Raw genomic sequence first — 15,313 nt, 5'->3', positions numbered from 1 at the left:
TGAATAAAAAGTATCATGTGATCAAAATACAACTTGCCTAATAATTCTGCACACAGTGTATATATGGTATGGGAATTTTGAACAATAGTGTTTAAGAAGGGTGAAGGGAGAACCACCTGAGCACAACTACTGTCTCATCACCTTACAGAAAAACGTGGAGTAACTGGTCATACTGGTTATTATTTGCGATGTTATTCCGTATGTTTTCCTTAGTTACAGAAGAATAATACGAGCACTAGCATTTTAAAGGAAGTAATGTTGGCACTGATACCAGGCACCTTGTGTGATATTCCTAACTACGGTGTGCATTCCTATAGTGAGCCCTGTATTAAAGGGATTAACTCATCTTCTTCAACTGTATGAAGTCCTTGAAATTTGAAATATATCTCTTAGTAAAAATCCACTCTAATGAATAGAGAGACATTTTAATCGTATTGTTTATTGTTGGTTGCATAGGTTATAGACCACCGCCTCAATATTCTAGGCAAGGAACACAGTGCTTACACATTCTTTGCCTTAGAGGATGTAAGCGCTGCTCTGATAGAAGCCGATCATTGGATCCAGCCAGCTTCTCTGATGCCGCAGAGGCAAAGCTGTCTCTGCTTGCTTCATTTGGTCAATGGTCAATCATCAGGAGCACTCTTGAAGACAGAAAATGGGAAAAACCTTTTAATATTGCTTAACTTATTTTAATACAAGGTATGCATGTTATTGTCACAGAGAGAGGCCTGGGATAAAGAATTGAAGAAGGGGTTCTGAACAGTGAGTGAATACGAATCATTCCCTGATGACTACCTGTGAGGCAACTCGGAAGTTGGAAGAAGCGCTTGATCTAAGCTACTGACTGTTCGTCATTGGAGAGTTACACCACAACTTGGCCTGCAGTGATTGACATCTCCAGTCTTTCTACCCTGCAACCACCTGTAGTGAGATAGTATGGCCTGGGAAATCGATAGAAACTTATCTATATCACTAAGTTAGAGAGACTATAAGGCCTGGGTCAGACTTTCGAATGCAATGCCTGGAGTCTAAGAGCTATGCAAATAAACTAACCCGCATAAAAACTCACCCTCTCATAAGCTACCTTTGTTCTCTGACCCTTCTGAATTGTTTCTCCCATCCCTGAGTGGGAAACCTACCTCACTAAGCAATGGTTCACACGGCTGTATTTCACGGCCCGCACATGGACTGAACGTGGGTCTCCCAACAGAACTTACGGACTTATAGGTATACAGTATATGAGACTGTAAATTTAGATGGAGATGTGCATTATGGTCAATGTTTGGACAGTGAAATACAGTTGTCTGAACCTGACCTAAGGGCCACTATATTCTCAATTTCAAATACATATCACTTTTAAACCAAGGCAGCAGCCCTCAAGTCAAGACTATGTAAAAATGGAGGGGTTCAATGGTCCTATGTATAAGTTAAATTTATTCATGCAGTCCTAGAGTTTGATCACCTGCATCCTAAAGTCACTGGGCCTAAGGCTGGAAAAATGTTATTGAGACTCCCTCGATGAATCCATTATATGACTTGAAGTTTGATTTAGAGAAAGGAAAATTATATTTTGTTACTGTCTGAGAGCTGTGACTTCTGAGAATGATAAAAATGCAAAACTAAAATAATGTGCATACCCTAAAACTTTGTTGGAGTACCCTTTGAATTTATGACAGCATTCAGTTTTTTTGGGTAGGAGTCTATCGTAATAGCACATCTAAAATTGGTAATCCTTTGCCTACTCATGGTTGCAGTATTTCTCCAAATCTGTCAGATTGCGAGGGCATCCCCTGTGTACAGCCTTCTTCAGGGCGACCCATAGATTTCCCCTCCCAGATGCTGCCAATCACAGTTCAGTAGTTGGTCTAGCAGGCTCAGACATTGCAGAGCTGTGAGTGGCAACATCTGGGAGGGATGAAAGCGCACGCACCCAGAGACAACCATGAAGGATAGACCACTTGTACTACAAGAAGAAATGTTACAAACTTTGGTCCAAAAGCCAGAAATGTTATCATCTCTGAAAAGGTGCAACACAGGGAAAAATGGAAAAAAGCAGCAGAATTGGGAGAATTCATGGGTTTTTACAAGGTATTTAATTTTTCTAAGCAAGTCACATGTCCTCTATAAGTAAGCATAACCTCTTAGAGACTATATGCCGTCATTTATTATGCATCATGGGATATAGCTGGAGCGAGCTAGCATGAGTATCATAGCAACTAGATATTATATGTATTCTCGCCTTCTATGTGCAGTCGCACAGTGATCATGTGACTGATCATATGACTTCTATAACGTGTATACTTTAGCGCATGCGCCGTAATTTGATCAATACAGGAAGTATGGTGATGTGCTCATGTGATGTGCTCATGTGTTTGCATAGGCTCACCATAGACTGTAGAGCATGAGCTATTTTCTTGAGTAGCATCGCTATATCAACATGCACAGCGTATTTCTAAGAACGTCAAGGGCAGCGCATTCCACATGGCTTATGTTTACATGAGGTTTTTTTTTTTTACTATAGTGCCAGCTGCACTTCATAACTAATTAATGATCACTTCTGTACGTTAATGTTGTTTACACATTGATAATCACCATATGTACATTGTAATTCATGTTATATATAGTGTTATGGTAAATATTTTATTCTTTGCTTTATTATTTAGAGAATTAAATATCTTTGATCATTTTATATTTTATTAGCTGTATAAGTGTCCTTCATAAGAGCAATAACACAGGGTGTTGTATCTGATATAGATGTGTCTTTTGTTTAAAAAAATATAGTTAGTTAATTGGACAGAGCCAGTTTCAAGGACAGCAGAATCCATAATTTACAAGTTTGTTATTCTCAATTAAAATACTTTTAATGTAAAGCCATGCCTGGTTTCATATCTTTGTAGTTGTAATAAAAACTTGTGCCTGGGCATCTGAGATCAGACAAGCCTGTACACCAACAGACACGGGTTGTGCGCCCTTGTCTCTGATCGTTCGACTCTCTGGTTTGATCAAAACTAGCAAACGTGCGAAACAGAGGCGTAGGTAGGGTGTTGGTTCTGGGGGGGCGAAGCTTCTGAGTGGGCCCCTAACCAGGTAACCTTGATTACAACTGGGTGATGCACCCTAATAGTGGAGGAGAACCTCAGCAGATGACCACGCGGTTGCTGAAAATAATCTCTATATAAAAGACCAATATGGATATTACCGCCATATGGTCAGTGGTAGATACCAGCCCTTCAGAACATAGATCACAGCACAGTTACAGATAATGTCTTACTGCTGACGTTCTTTATGATGGAGTCGTTACTTTTCCCGTCTTTTCCATCTGGCCCAGACACACATGACAAGTTCTTCCAGCAACGACTCACCTGCAGAGAATACAACAAAGACACATTTCACTTCTCATATTCCAGCCATCACCATCTATTCCCAACCTGCACAAACTCCTCATCCTGCTGATATCACAATACTGAGCCACTTCTGCCATATGTCTCCCTATTACTGCCCCTGATACCCCAATACTGAGCCGCTGCTGCCGTATGTGTCCCTATTACTGCACCTGATACCCCAATACTGAGCCACTGCTGCCGTATGTGTCCCTATTACTGCACGTGATACCCAATACTGAGCCACTGCTGCCTTATGTGTCCCTATTACTGCACCTGATACCCTAATACTGAGCCACTGCTGCCTTATGTGTCCCTATTACTGCACCTGATACCCTAATACTGAGCCACTGCTGCCGTATGTGTCCCTATTACTGCACGTGATACCCCAATACTGAGCCACTGCTGCCTTATGTGTCCCTATTACTGCACCTGATACCCCAATACTGAGCCGCTCCTGCCGTATGTGTCCCTATTACTGCACCTGATACCCCAATACTGAGCTGCTGCTGCCATGTGTCCCTATTACTGCACCTGATACCCCAATACTGAGCCGCTGCTGCCATGTGTCCCTATTACTGCCCCTGATACCCCAATACTGAGCCGCTGCTGCCATATGTGTCCCTATTACTGCACCTGATTCCCCAATACTAAGCCGCTGCTGCCGTATGTGTCCCTATTACTGCACCTGATACCCCAATACTGAGCCGCTGCTGCCGTATGTGTCCCTATTACTGCACCTGATACCCCAATACTGAGCCGCTGCTGCCATATGTGTCCCTATTACTGCATCTGATACCCCAATACTGAGCCGCTGCTGCCATATGTGTCCCTATTACTGCACCTGATACCCCAATACTGAGCTGCTGCTGGCATATGTGTCCCTATTACTGCACCTGATACCCCAATACTGAGCCGCTGCTGCCGTATGTGTCCATATTACTGCCCCTGATACCCCAATACTGAGCCCCTGCTGCCGTATGTGTCCCTATTACTCCACCTGATACCCCAATACTGAGCTGCTGCTGTCATATGTGTCTCTATCACTGCACCTGATACCCCAATACTGAGCTGCTGCTGCCGTATGTGTCCCTATTACTGCCCCGATACCCCAATACTGAGCCGCTGCTGCCGTATGTGTCCCTATTACTACACCTGATACCCCAATACTGAGCCGCTGCTGCCATATGTGTCCCTATTACTGCCCCTAATACCCCAATACTGAGCCGCTGCTGCCATATGTGTCCCTATTACTGCCCCTAATACCCCAATACTGAGCCGCTGCTGTATGTGTCCCTATTACTGCACCTGATACCCCAATACTGATCCGCTGTTGCCGTATGTGTCCCTATTACTGCACCTGATACCCCAATACTGAGCCGCTGCTGCCATATGTGACCCTATTACTGCCCCTGCTGTGCGGTTCTCTGTGCCCTCTAAATTCTAAAGCACCCCTCTATAATATAGCAATGCTGGGTGCAAGTGCCTTAGAAAACAGTGCCCATATTTTGCCCCCTAGAAAGTAATAATGCCCTGTGTGCTCCTTTGATAGTCACAGTAACCTGAGTTCCCCTATAACAATAGGTGCCCACTTTACATTTAATAATGTCCAGAGTCTGCCCCCTGTACAGCTCCCCTATACACAGTATGATGCTCTCTTATACACAGTATACTGACTCCTTAGTAGCCTCCAAACTGTTTGATGGCTCCAACAAGTATGATGCTCTCTTATACACAGTATACTGACTCCTTAGTAGCCTCCAAACTGTTTGATGGCTCCAACACTGTAATCCCCACACTGTATGATGCCTCTCTAGATGGCCTCAATATAGTATAATGCACCAGATAGTCCTCAATATAGTACAATGTACCAGATAGTTTACAATATAGTATAATATACCAGATAGTCCTCAATATAGTATAATGCACTCCCCATAGGCCTACTCTATATTGTATAATGCACTCCCCATAGGCAGACTCTGTAGTATAAGGCAGCACCCCATAGGCAGACCCTTAAGTATAAGGTAGCACCCCGCAGGCAGACCCTGTAGTATAAAGCAGCACCCCTACAGGCAGACCCTGTAGTATAAGGCAGCACCCCTATAGGCAGATACTGTAGTATAAGGTAGCACCCCTATAGGCAGACCCTGTACTATAAGGCAGCACCCCCATAGGCAGACCCTGTACTATAAGGCAGCACCCTCATAGGCAGACCCTGTAGTATAAGGCAGACCCTGTAGTATTAGGCAGACCCCCCATAGGCAGACCCTGTAGCATTAGGCAGAGCCCCCGTAGGCAGACCTTGTAGTATAAGGCAGACCCCCCATAGGCAGACCCTGTAGTATTAGGCAGACCCTGTAGTATTAGGCAGACCCCCATAAGCAGACCCTGTAGTATAAGGCAGACCCCCCACAGGCAGACCCTGTAGTATTAGGCAGACCCCTTATAGGCAGACCCTGTAGTATTAGGCAGACCCCCTCATAGGCAGACCCTGTAGTATAAGACAGCACACCCACCCCCCCATAGTCAGATTCTGTAGTATAAGGCTTCTTTCACACTAGCGTCGGAATCTCCCCGTCGCAATGCGTCGGGGAGAGATTCCGACGCTAGCGTTTAACGCTTTGCACAATGGGTGCAGCGGATGCATTTTTCCGGCGCATCCGCTGCCCCATTGTAAGGTGCGGGGAGGTGGGGGCGGAGTTCCGGCCGCGCATGCGCGGTTGGAAAAAGCGGTCCGTCGGGAGAAAAAAACGTTACATATAGGGTTTTTTTTTCCCGACGGTCCGCCAAAGCACGACGCATTCGTCACAAGACTGATGCGAAGTGTGCAAATCCGTCGCAAATGCGTCGCCAATAGAAGTCTATGGGGAAAAAACGCATCCTGCAAGCACTTTTGCAGGATGCGTTTTTTCTGCAAAACGACGCATTGTGACGGATTTACAAAAAACGCTAGTGTGAAAGTACCCTAAGGCAGCACCCCTTAAAAAAAAAAATAAATACTCACCTCTCTTCTTCCTGGTTCCTGCGCTGCTCTGAGCTCCCACTCGTCTCCTGACAGCGGATGTTTTTTTCCCCAAAGCAAAACCTGCTCACTTGGCAGTAAGAAACTTGCATCAGAAAACAGATTTTGCCTATTTTTTGTTGTTGTGTTTTTATCATAGTATATTTGTGTCTTGTGCATGCTGATGAAGTTTAGTGCATAAAAAAATCTGATTCTACTTCATCAGGTTATGGCACCAAAAACTGATACCTGCGTTTTTGCAGCATTTTTGCAAGAAAAAACATTGAAAAAATGTTTAAAGAACTGATGTGCTGTATTTGGCAAAAATCAAGGTATTGTACAAAATACTAAGGACAAAACAAAACAAGCTGTGTGTATGAAATTTCTGAAATCTCATAGACTTTTCTGGTACTGTGAAATGCAGCTGAAAATTTACATAAACCTGCGGCAAAGACAGCAGGATGCTAGGACGCTCCTCTCTTTTTCCCAGCCCCTCAGTCTATCTTCTGTTTCAGGGCTATTCTCCCAAGGTCATCTGGGTTTCCTGCAGGGCTGGACTGGCCATCTGGCAATTCTGGCAAATGATTTGTTATCAGGTTTTCGGATTCTGCCGCCTACATTTGAGATCCCATATAATGCGAATAATTTGGGGTCTGCTTATCATCATTCTGCAGTGGTTTTGGATAATCTGGGAAAGAAAGTAGACCTTGGCTGGATGGCTGGTCCTTTGGATGTGTACCACTAACTGATTTGAAAGTTTCCCTGTTAGGGATTGTACCCAAAAAAGAGTCCAATAAGTTTTGTTTAATTCATCACCTTTCTTACCCCTGCGGCCGGTCAGTTGATTATGGTTAGTGTTGAGCATTCCGATACCGCAAGTATCGGGTATCGGCCGATATTTGCGGTATCGATACCGAATTCCGATACTTCCCGCGTATCGGATACCGGAATCGGAAGTTCCCAGAATTCAAACTGCACGCAGCAGCCAATGAGGAATGAATGGAAGTGTGGGCACATCCTGTTTAGCATGGTGGGCATGTAAGTACTGGCAAGGCTGTGATTGGCTGCTGAAATGATATCACTCTGCACTATAAAAAACGCTGCCGCCATTTTGCGCTCACTCTGCTGTGATTTCAGTTAGGGACAGGACGCTGTGTTCTAACTGAGGGCCAGTTGAGATAGCTAATTGCTTTATTTTGCTTTTCCAAGGCTAATTTAGCAAACGCTGTGTTCACTGTTCAGTTCACCTTGCTCTTGCCTTGCAGCGCTGTTTTAACAGCGTTCTGCAGGGTCTCTGTGTGTGTGTGTGTGCAGCTCACTCTGTAGTCTGTGTGCAGCCATATACCAGGTTGTATTCAGCTCAGGGGGGTTCACACTGCCTCACACAGTTCTATCCATTGTCCTTTTTTGCTCATAGTGCAGCCTGCTGCACATTTTTTCTAAAATTTCCTATTAGTGTCTTTCCACCCGTCTCCAGCCAAATAGTGGAAAAATACTACATAGTATAACTGTTATGATAGGTAATTCAGTACCACAATGGACATAGAGATCAGCGCACATACAGTGACCTGGCAATAACCCAAAAAACAAGAACGAGCTCTGAGACGTGGGAACTCTGTTGACCGCAATCCCTAATCCTCTCCAACCACACTAAAGGCAGCCGTGGATTGCGCCTAACGCTCCCTATGCAACTCGGCACGGCCTGAGAAACTAGCTAGCCTGAAGATAGAAAATAAGCCTACCTTGCCTCAGAGAAATACCCCAAAGGAAAAGGCAGCCCCCACATATAATGACTGTGAGTTAAGATGAAAAGACAAACGTAGAGATGAAATAGATTTAGCAAAGTGAGGCCCAACTTTCTGAACAGAGCGAGGATAGGAAAGGTAACTTTGCGGTCAACACAAAACCCTACAAACACCACGCAAAGGGGGCAAAAAGACCCTCCGTACCGAACTAACGGCACGGAGGTACACCCTCTGCGTCCCAGAGCTACCAGCAAGCAGTAAAAACAAATTGACAAGCTGGACAGAAAAAAACAGCAAAACAAATAGCAAAGAGGAACTTAGCTATGCAGAGCAGCAGGCCACAGGAACGATCCAGGAGGAAACAGGTCCAATAATAGAACATTGACAGGAGGCCAGGATCAAAGCACTAGGTGGAGTTAAATAGAGCAGCACCTAACGACTTCACCACATCACCTGAGGAAGGAAACTCAGAAGCCGCAGTACCACTTTCCTCCACCAACGGAAGCTCACAGAGAGAACCAGCCGAAGTACCACTTGTGACCACAGGAGGGAGCTCCGCCACAGAATTCACAACAGTACCCCCCCTTGAGGAGGGGTCACCGAACCCTCACCAGAGCTCCCAGGACGACCAGGATGAGCCATATGAAAGGCACGAACAAGATCGGGAGCATGGACATCGGAGGCAAAGACCCAGGAATTATCTTCCTGAGCATAACCCTTCCACTTAACCAGATACTGGAGTTTCCGCCTTGAAACACGAGAATCCAAAATCTTCTCCACAATATACTCCAACTCCCCCTCCACCAAAACCGGGGCAGGAGGATCAACAGATGGAACCATAGGTGCCACCTATCTCCGCAACAATGACCTATGGAATACGTTATGTATGGAAAAAGAATCTGGAAGGGTCAGACGAAAAGACACAGGATTAAGAACCTCAGAAATCCTATACGGACCAATGAAACGAGGTTTAAACTTAGGAGAGGAAACCTTCATAGGAATATGATGAGAAGATAACCAAACCAAGTCCCCAACCCGAAGTCGGGGACCCACACAGCGTCTGCGATTAGCGAAACGTTGAGCCTTCTCCTGGGACAAAGTCAAATTGTCCACTACATGAGTCCAAATCTGCTGCAACCTGTCCACCACAGTATCCACACCAGGACAGTCCGAAGACTCAACCTGCCCTGAAGAGAAACGAGGATGGAACCCAGAGTTGCAGAAAAACGGTGAAACCAAGGTAGCCGAGCTGGCCCGATTATTAAGGGCGAACTCAGCCAAAGGCAAAAAGGACACCCAGTCATCCTGATCAGCAGAAACAAAGCATCTCAGATATGTTTCCAAGGTCTGATTGGTTCATTCGGTCTGGCCATTAGTCTGAGGATGGAAAGCCGAGGAAAAAGACAAGTCAATGCCCATCCTACCACAAAAGGCTCGCAAAAACCTCGAAACAAACTGGGAACCTCTGTCAGAAACGATATTCTCTGGAATGCCATGTAAACGAACCACATGCTGGAAAAACAATGGCACCAAATCAGAGGAGGAAGGCAATTTAGACAAGGGTACCAAATGGACCATCTTAGAGAAGCGATCACAGACCACCCAAATGACTGACATCTTTTGAGAGACGGGAAGATCTGAAATAAAATCCATAGAGATATGTGTCCAAGGCTTCTTCGGGACCGGCAAGGGCAAAAGCAACCCACTGGCACGAGAACAGCAGGGCTTAGCCCGAGCACAAATCCCACAGGACTGCACAAAAGTATGCACATCCCGCGACAGAGATGGCCACCAAAAGGATCTAGCCACTAACTCTCTGGTACCAAAGATTCCAGGATGACCAGCCAACACCGAACAATGAACCTCAGAGACAACTTTATTCGTCCACCTATCAGGGACAAACAGTTTCTCCGCTGGGCAACGATCAGGTTTATTAGCCTGAAATTTTTGCAGCACCCGCCGCAAATCAGGGGAGATGGCAGACACAATAACTCCCTCTTTGAGGATACCCGCCGGCTCAGATACACCCGGAGAGTCGGGCACAAAACTCCTAGACAGAGCATCCGCCTTCACATTTTTAGAGCCCGGAAGGTATGAAATCACAAAGTCAAAACGGGCAAAAAACAACGACCAACGAGCTTGTCTAGGATTCAACCGCTTGGCGGACTCGAGATAAGTCAAGTTCTTATGAACAGTCAAGACCACCACGCGATGCATAGCTCCTTCAAGCCAATGACGCCACTCCTCGAATGCCCACTTCATGGCCAGCAACTCTCGATTGCCCACATCATAATTTCGCTCAGCAGGTGAAAACTTCCTGGAAAAGAAGGCGCATGGTTTCATCACCGAGCAATCAGAACTTCTCTGCGACAAAACAGCCCCTGCTCCAATCTCAGAAGCATCGACCTGGAACGGAAGCGAGACATCTGGTTGACACAACACAGGGGCAGAAGAAAAACGACGCTTCAACTCTTGAAAAGCTTCCACCGCAGCAGAAGACCAATTGACCAAATCAGCACCTTTCTTGGTCAAATCAGTCAATGGTTTAGCAATACTAGAAAAATTGCAGATGAAGCGACGATAAAAATTAGCAAAGCCCAGGAACTTTTGCAGACTTTTCAGAGATGTCGGCTGAGTACAATTATGGATGGCTTGGACCTTAACAGGGTCCATCTCGATAGTAGAAGGGGAAAAGATGAACCCCAAAAATGAAACATTCTGAACACCAAAGAGACACTTTGATCCCTTCACAAACAAAGAATTAGCACGCAGGACCTGAAACACCGTTCTGACCTGCTTCACATGAGACTCCCAATCATCCGAGAAGATCAAAATGTAATCTAAGTACACAATCAGGAATTTATCCAGGTACTCTCGGAAGATGTCATGCATAAAGGACTGAAACACTGATGGAGCATTGGCAAGTCCGAATGGCATTACTAGATACTCAAAATGGCCCTCGGGCGTATTAAATGCAGTTTTCCACTCATCGCCTCGCTTAATACGCACAAGATTATACGCACCACGAAGATCTATCTTGGTGAACCAAGTAGCCCCCTTAATCCGAGCAAACAAATCAGATAACAATGGCAAGGGGTACTGAAATTTAACCGTGATCTTATTTAGAAGGTGGTAATCTATACAAGGTCTCAGCGAACCATCCTTCTTGGCTACAAAAAGAACCCTGCTCCTAATGGCGACGATGACGGGCGAATATGCCCCTTCTCCAAAGACTCCTTCACATAACTCCGCATAGCGGCGTGCTCAGGCACAGATAAATTAAACAGTCGACCTTTTGGGAATTTACTACCAGGAATCAAATCGATAGCACAATCACAATCCCTATGCGGAGGTAGGGTATCGGACTTGGGCTCATCAAATAAATCCCGGTAATCAGACAAGAACTCAGGAACCTCAGAAGGGGTGGATGACGAAATAGTCAGAAATGGGACATCACCATGTACCCCCTGACAACCCCAGCTGGACACAGACATGGATTTCCAATCTAATACTGGATTATGGACTTGTAGCCATGGCAACCCCAACACGACCACATCATGCAGATTATGCAACACCAGAAAGCGAATAACCTCCTGATGTGCAGGAGCCATGCACATGGTCAGCTGGGTCCAGTACTGAGGCTTATTCTTGGCCAAAGGCATAGCATCAATTCCTCTCAATGGAATAGGACACTGCAAGGGCTCCAAGAAAAACCCACAACGCCTAGCATACTCCAAGTCCATCAAATTCAGAGCAGCGCCTGAGTCCACAAATGCCATGACAGAATACGATGACAAAGAGCAGATCAAGGTAACAGACAGAAGAAATTTTGACTGTACCGTACCAATGGTGGCAGACCTAGCGAACCGCTTAGTGCGCTTAGGACAATCAGAGATAGCATGAGTGGAATCACCACAGTAGAAACACAGCCCATTCAGACGTCTGTGTTCTTGCCGTTCAACTCTGGTCAAAGTCCTATCGCACTGCATAGGCTCAGGTAATACCGCCAAATGGTGCACAGATTTACGCTCGCGCAAGCGTCGACCGATCTGAATGGCCAAAGACATAGACTCATTCAGACCAGCAGGCATAGGAAATCCCACCATGACATCCTTAAGGGCTTCAGAGAGACCTTTTCTGAAAATAGCTGCGAGCGCACCTTCATTCCACTGAGTGAGTACGGACCACTTTCTAAATTTCTGACAATATACCTCTATTTCATCCTGACCCTGACACAGAGCCAGCAAATTCTTCTCTGCCTGATCCACAGAATTAGGCTCATCGTACAGCAATCCGAGCGCCCGGAAAAATGCATCGATATTACTTAATGCAGGATCTCCTGACGCAAGAGAAAATGCCCAGTCCTGAGGGTCGCCACGCAAAAAAGAAATAACGATCCTAACTTGTTGAACTGGGTCACCAGAGGAGCGAGGTTTCAAAGCCAGAAATAGTTTACAATTATTTTTGAAACTCAGAAATTTAGTTCTATCTCCAAAAAACAAATCAGGAATAGGAATTCTCGGTTCTAACATAGAATTCTGAACCACAAAGTCTTGAATACTTTGTACTCTTGCCGTGAGCTGATCCACACATGAAGACAGACCTTTAATGTCCATTGCTACACCTGTGTCCTGAACCACCCAAATGTCTAGGGGAAAAAAAAGGCAAAACACAGTGCAAACAAAAAAAAAAGGTCTCAGAACTTCTTTTTTCCCTCTATTGGGAATCATTAGTACTTTGGGCCTCCTGTACTGTTATGATAGGTAATTCAGTACCACAATGGACATAGAGATCAGCGCACATACAGTGACCTGGCAATAACCCAAAAAACAAGAACGAGCTCTGAGACGTGGGAACTCTGTTGACCGCAATCCCTAATCCTCTCCAACCACACTAAAGGCAGCCGTGGATTGTGCCTAACGCTCCCTATGCAACTCGGCACGGCCTGAGAAACTAGCTAGCCTGAAGATAGAAAATAAGCCTACCTTGCCTCAGAGAAATACCCCAAATGAAAAGGCAGCCCCCACATATAATGACTGTGAGTTAAGATGAAAAGACAAACGTAGAGATGAAATAGATTTAGCAAAGTGAGGCCCAACTTTCTGAACAGAGCGAGGATAGGAAAGGTAACTTTGCGGTCAACACAAAACCCTACAAACACCACGCAAAGGGGGCAAAAAGACCCTCCGTACCGAACTAACGGCACGGAGGTACACCCTCTGCGTCCCAGAGCTACCAGCAAGCAGTAAAAACAAATTGACAAGCTGGACAGAAAAAAACAGCAAAACAAATAGCAAAGAGGAACTTAGCTATGCAGAGCAGCAGGCCACAGGAACGATCCAGGAGGAAACAGGTCCAATAATAGAACATTGACAGGAGGCCAGGATCAAAGCACTAGGTGGAGTTAAATAGAGCAGCACCTAACGACTTCACCACATCACCTGAGGAAGGAAACTCAGAAGCCGCAGTACCACTTTCCTCCACCAACGGAAGCTCACAGAGAGAACCAGCCGAAGTACCACTTGTGACCACAGGAGGGAGCTGCACCACAGAATTCACAACAGATAACCTAGAGGGGGTTTTTTGGGCCTTGCAGCGCCGTTTACGGCTGTCTGCACGGTCTCCGTGTGAGCGCAGCTCGCCCTGTAGTCTGTGTGCAGCCACAGCCGGTTGTATTCAGCTCAGGGTTTGTCACTGCCTCATACCGTTAAATAACTTGTCCTTTTTTTCAACTAGTGCAGCCTGTTTAAAAAATTTTTTAAAAATTCCTATTAGTGTCTTTCCACCCGTCTCCAGCAAAATAGTGGAAAAACACTACATAGGATAACCTAGAGGAAGGTTTTTGGGCCTTGCAGCGCCGTTTACGGCTGTCTGCACGGTCCCCGTGTGAGTTAAACTCGCTCTGTAGCCCGATCTGCACAAAAAAAAGTAAAGTTCACCAAACACCACTTAACACTTGTGTAGGCCACATTTTATCAATAATAAAGTCTAGTCCACACTTTACAACATTAGTGTTTCTTACACCTGTTAGGAGGAGCATTTCAGGAATAAGCACACTAAGGCCTTAGTACTTTTCTGCTTATCTTTATCTGTCAACCAAGATGAAGAGGGCAGGGAGTAAGGGTCGTGGGCGTGGGCGAGGAGCAGGGAGAGGACGTGGTGATTCTGTGCCTGCTGCGGGCACCGGTGACTCATCATCACCCAGTTTCAGCATGGAACAGTCCTTCATGCGCAGCTTTGTCGGAGAGCGCCGTGCACCGCTGCTGCGTGAAGATCAAATTGAAGCCGTTGTCGGATGGATGGCAGCTAATGCATCGACTTCAACTAGTGCCACATCCTCTCAGGCACAGACCACTGGAGAGCAGCCATCTGTCTCTTCACCACCTGCCAAATTGGCCAGGCAGTCAGAGAGCCCAGGACAGGAGCCGTCTCTACTTCTGTTCTCTGAATCTCTTGGCTTGGAAACAGGGGGCCAGCCAAGCAGCATTGGAGAAATGGAAGAAGAGGCAGTGTGCAGTGATGCCCAACACCTTTGTCTCTCTGACTCTGAAGAGGCGGGTGGGCCAGTGCCTCCGGTGACCACAGCACAGTACGCATCTGATGATGAAACTCAGGTGCCGCTTTCTGGTGCGTACTGTGCTGCTGAGACTACCCAGGAGGAGCAGTTGGTGGCAGAGGGTAGTGGAGATGATGAGGTCCTTGACCCATCGTGGCGTGAGGAACAGGAAGGTGGTGGGAGCAGCTCTGAGGAAGAGATTCCCCAAACGGGCCAAAGAGGGAGAGGGAGGGGGAAGACTGCGGAGCCTGTAGCCTCCACTTTGGCACCCATTAGGAGCCTGTTTCTTCCACAAGCCAAAAAGGGCGCTCCCAAGACTTGCAGTGCCTGGTCCTTTTTTGACACAGTTGCAGATGACATTTGTTTTGTCAAATGCAAGCTGTGTCATCAGAAAGTTAAAAGAGGGAAAAGTGTCAGCAACCTCAATACCACAAATATGTGGAAACATGTGCGGACCAGGCACGCGGTGGAGTTACAAAAACACACTGAAGACCTAGGCCAACCAACAGCGGCAGCTACCACCTCTTCAGCTCGTGTTGCTTCTTCCTCCAGCTCACGCACAGCTGGTTCGGCTTCCTCCTTGGATCGCCATGGAAGAACCTCTGGCACTGTTGTCCAGAGACCTAGTGTA

General features: G+C 46.1%; 1 long non-coding RNA gene across 1 annotated transcript in view; it reads right to left on the bottom strand.

The window, feature by feature from the left end:
* Positions 1–442: 442 nt before the first annotated feature.
* Positions 443–15,313, bottom strand: part of LOC138674130 (uncharacterized) — a 208,938-nt gene continuing 194,067 nt past the window's right edge. Inside the window, exon 3 of the long non-coding RNA XR_011320502.1 lies at positions 443–641. This is a non-coding gene — a long non-coding RNA (uncharacterized lncRNA). The remainder of the gene's footprint in view (positions 642–15,313) is intronic.

The sequence above is a fragment of the Ranitomeya imitator genome, chromosome 4 (genome assembly GCF_032444005.1).
Source record: "Ranitomeya imitator isolate aRanImi1 chromosome 4, aRanImi1.pri, whole genome shotgun sequence".
Taxonomy (NCBI): domain Eukaryota; kingdom Metazoa; phylum Chordata; class Amphibia; order Anura; family Dendrobatidae; genus Ranitomeya; species Ranitomeya imitator.
The sequence above is the reverse complement of the archived record's forward strand: the minus strand, read 5'-3'. Positions and strand labels throughout refer to the sequence as shown.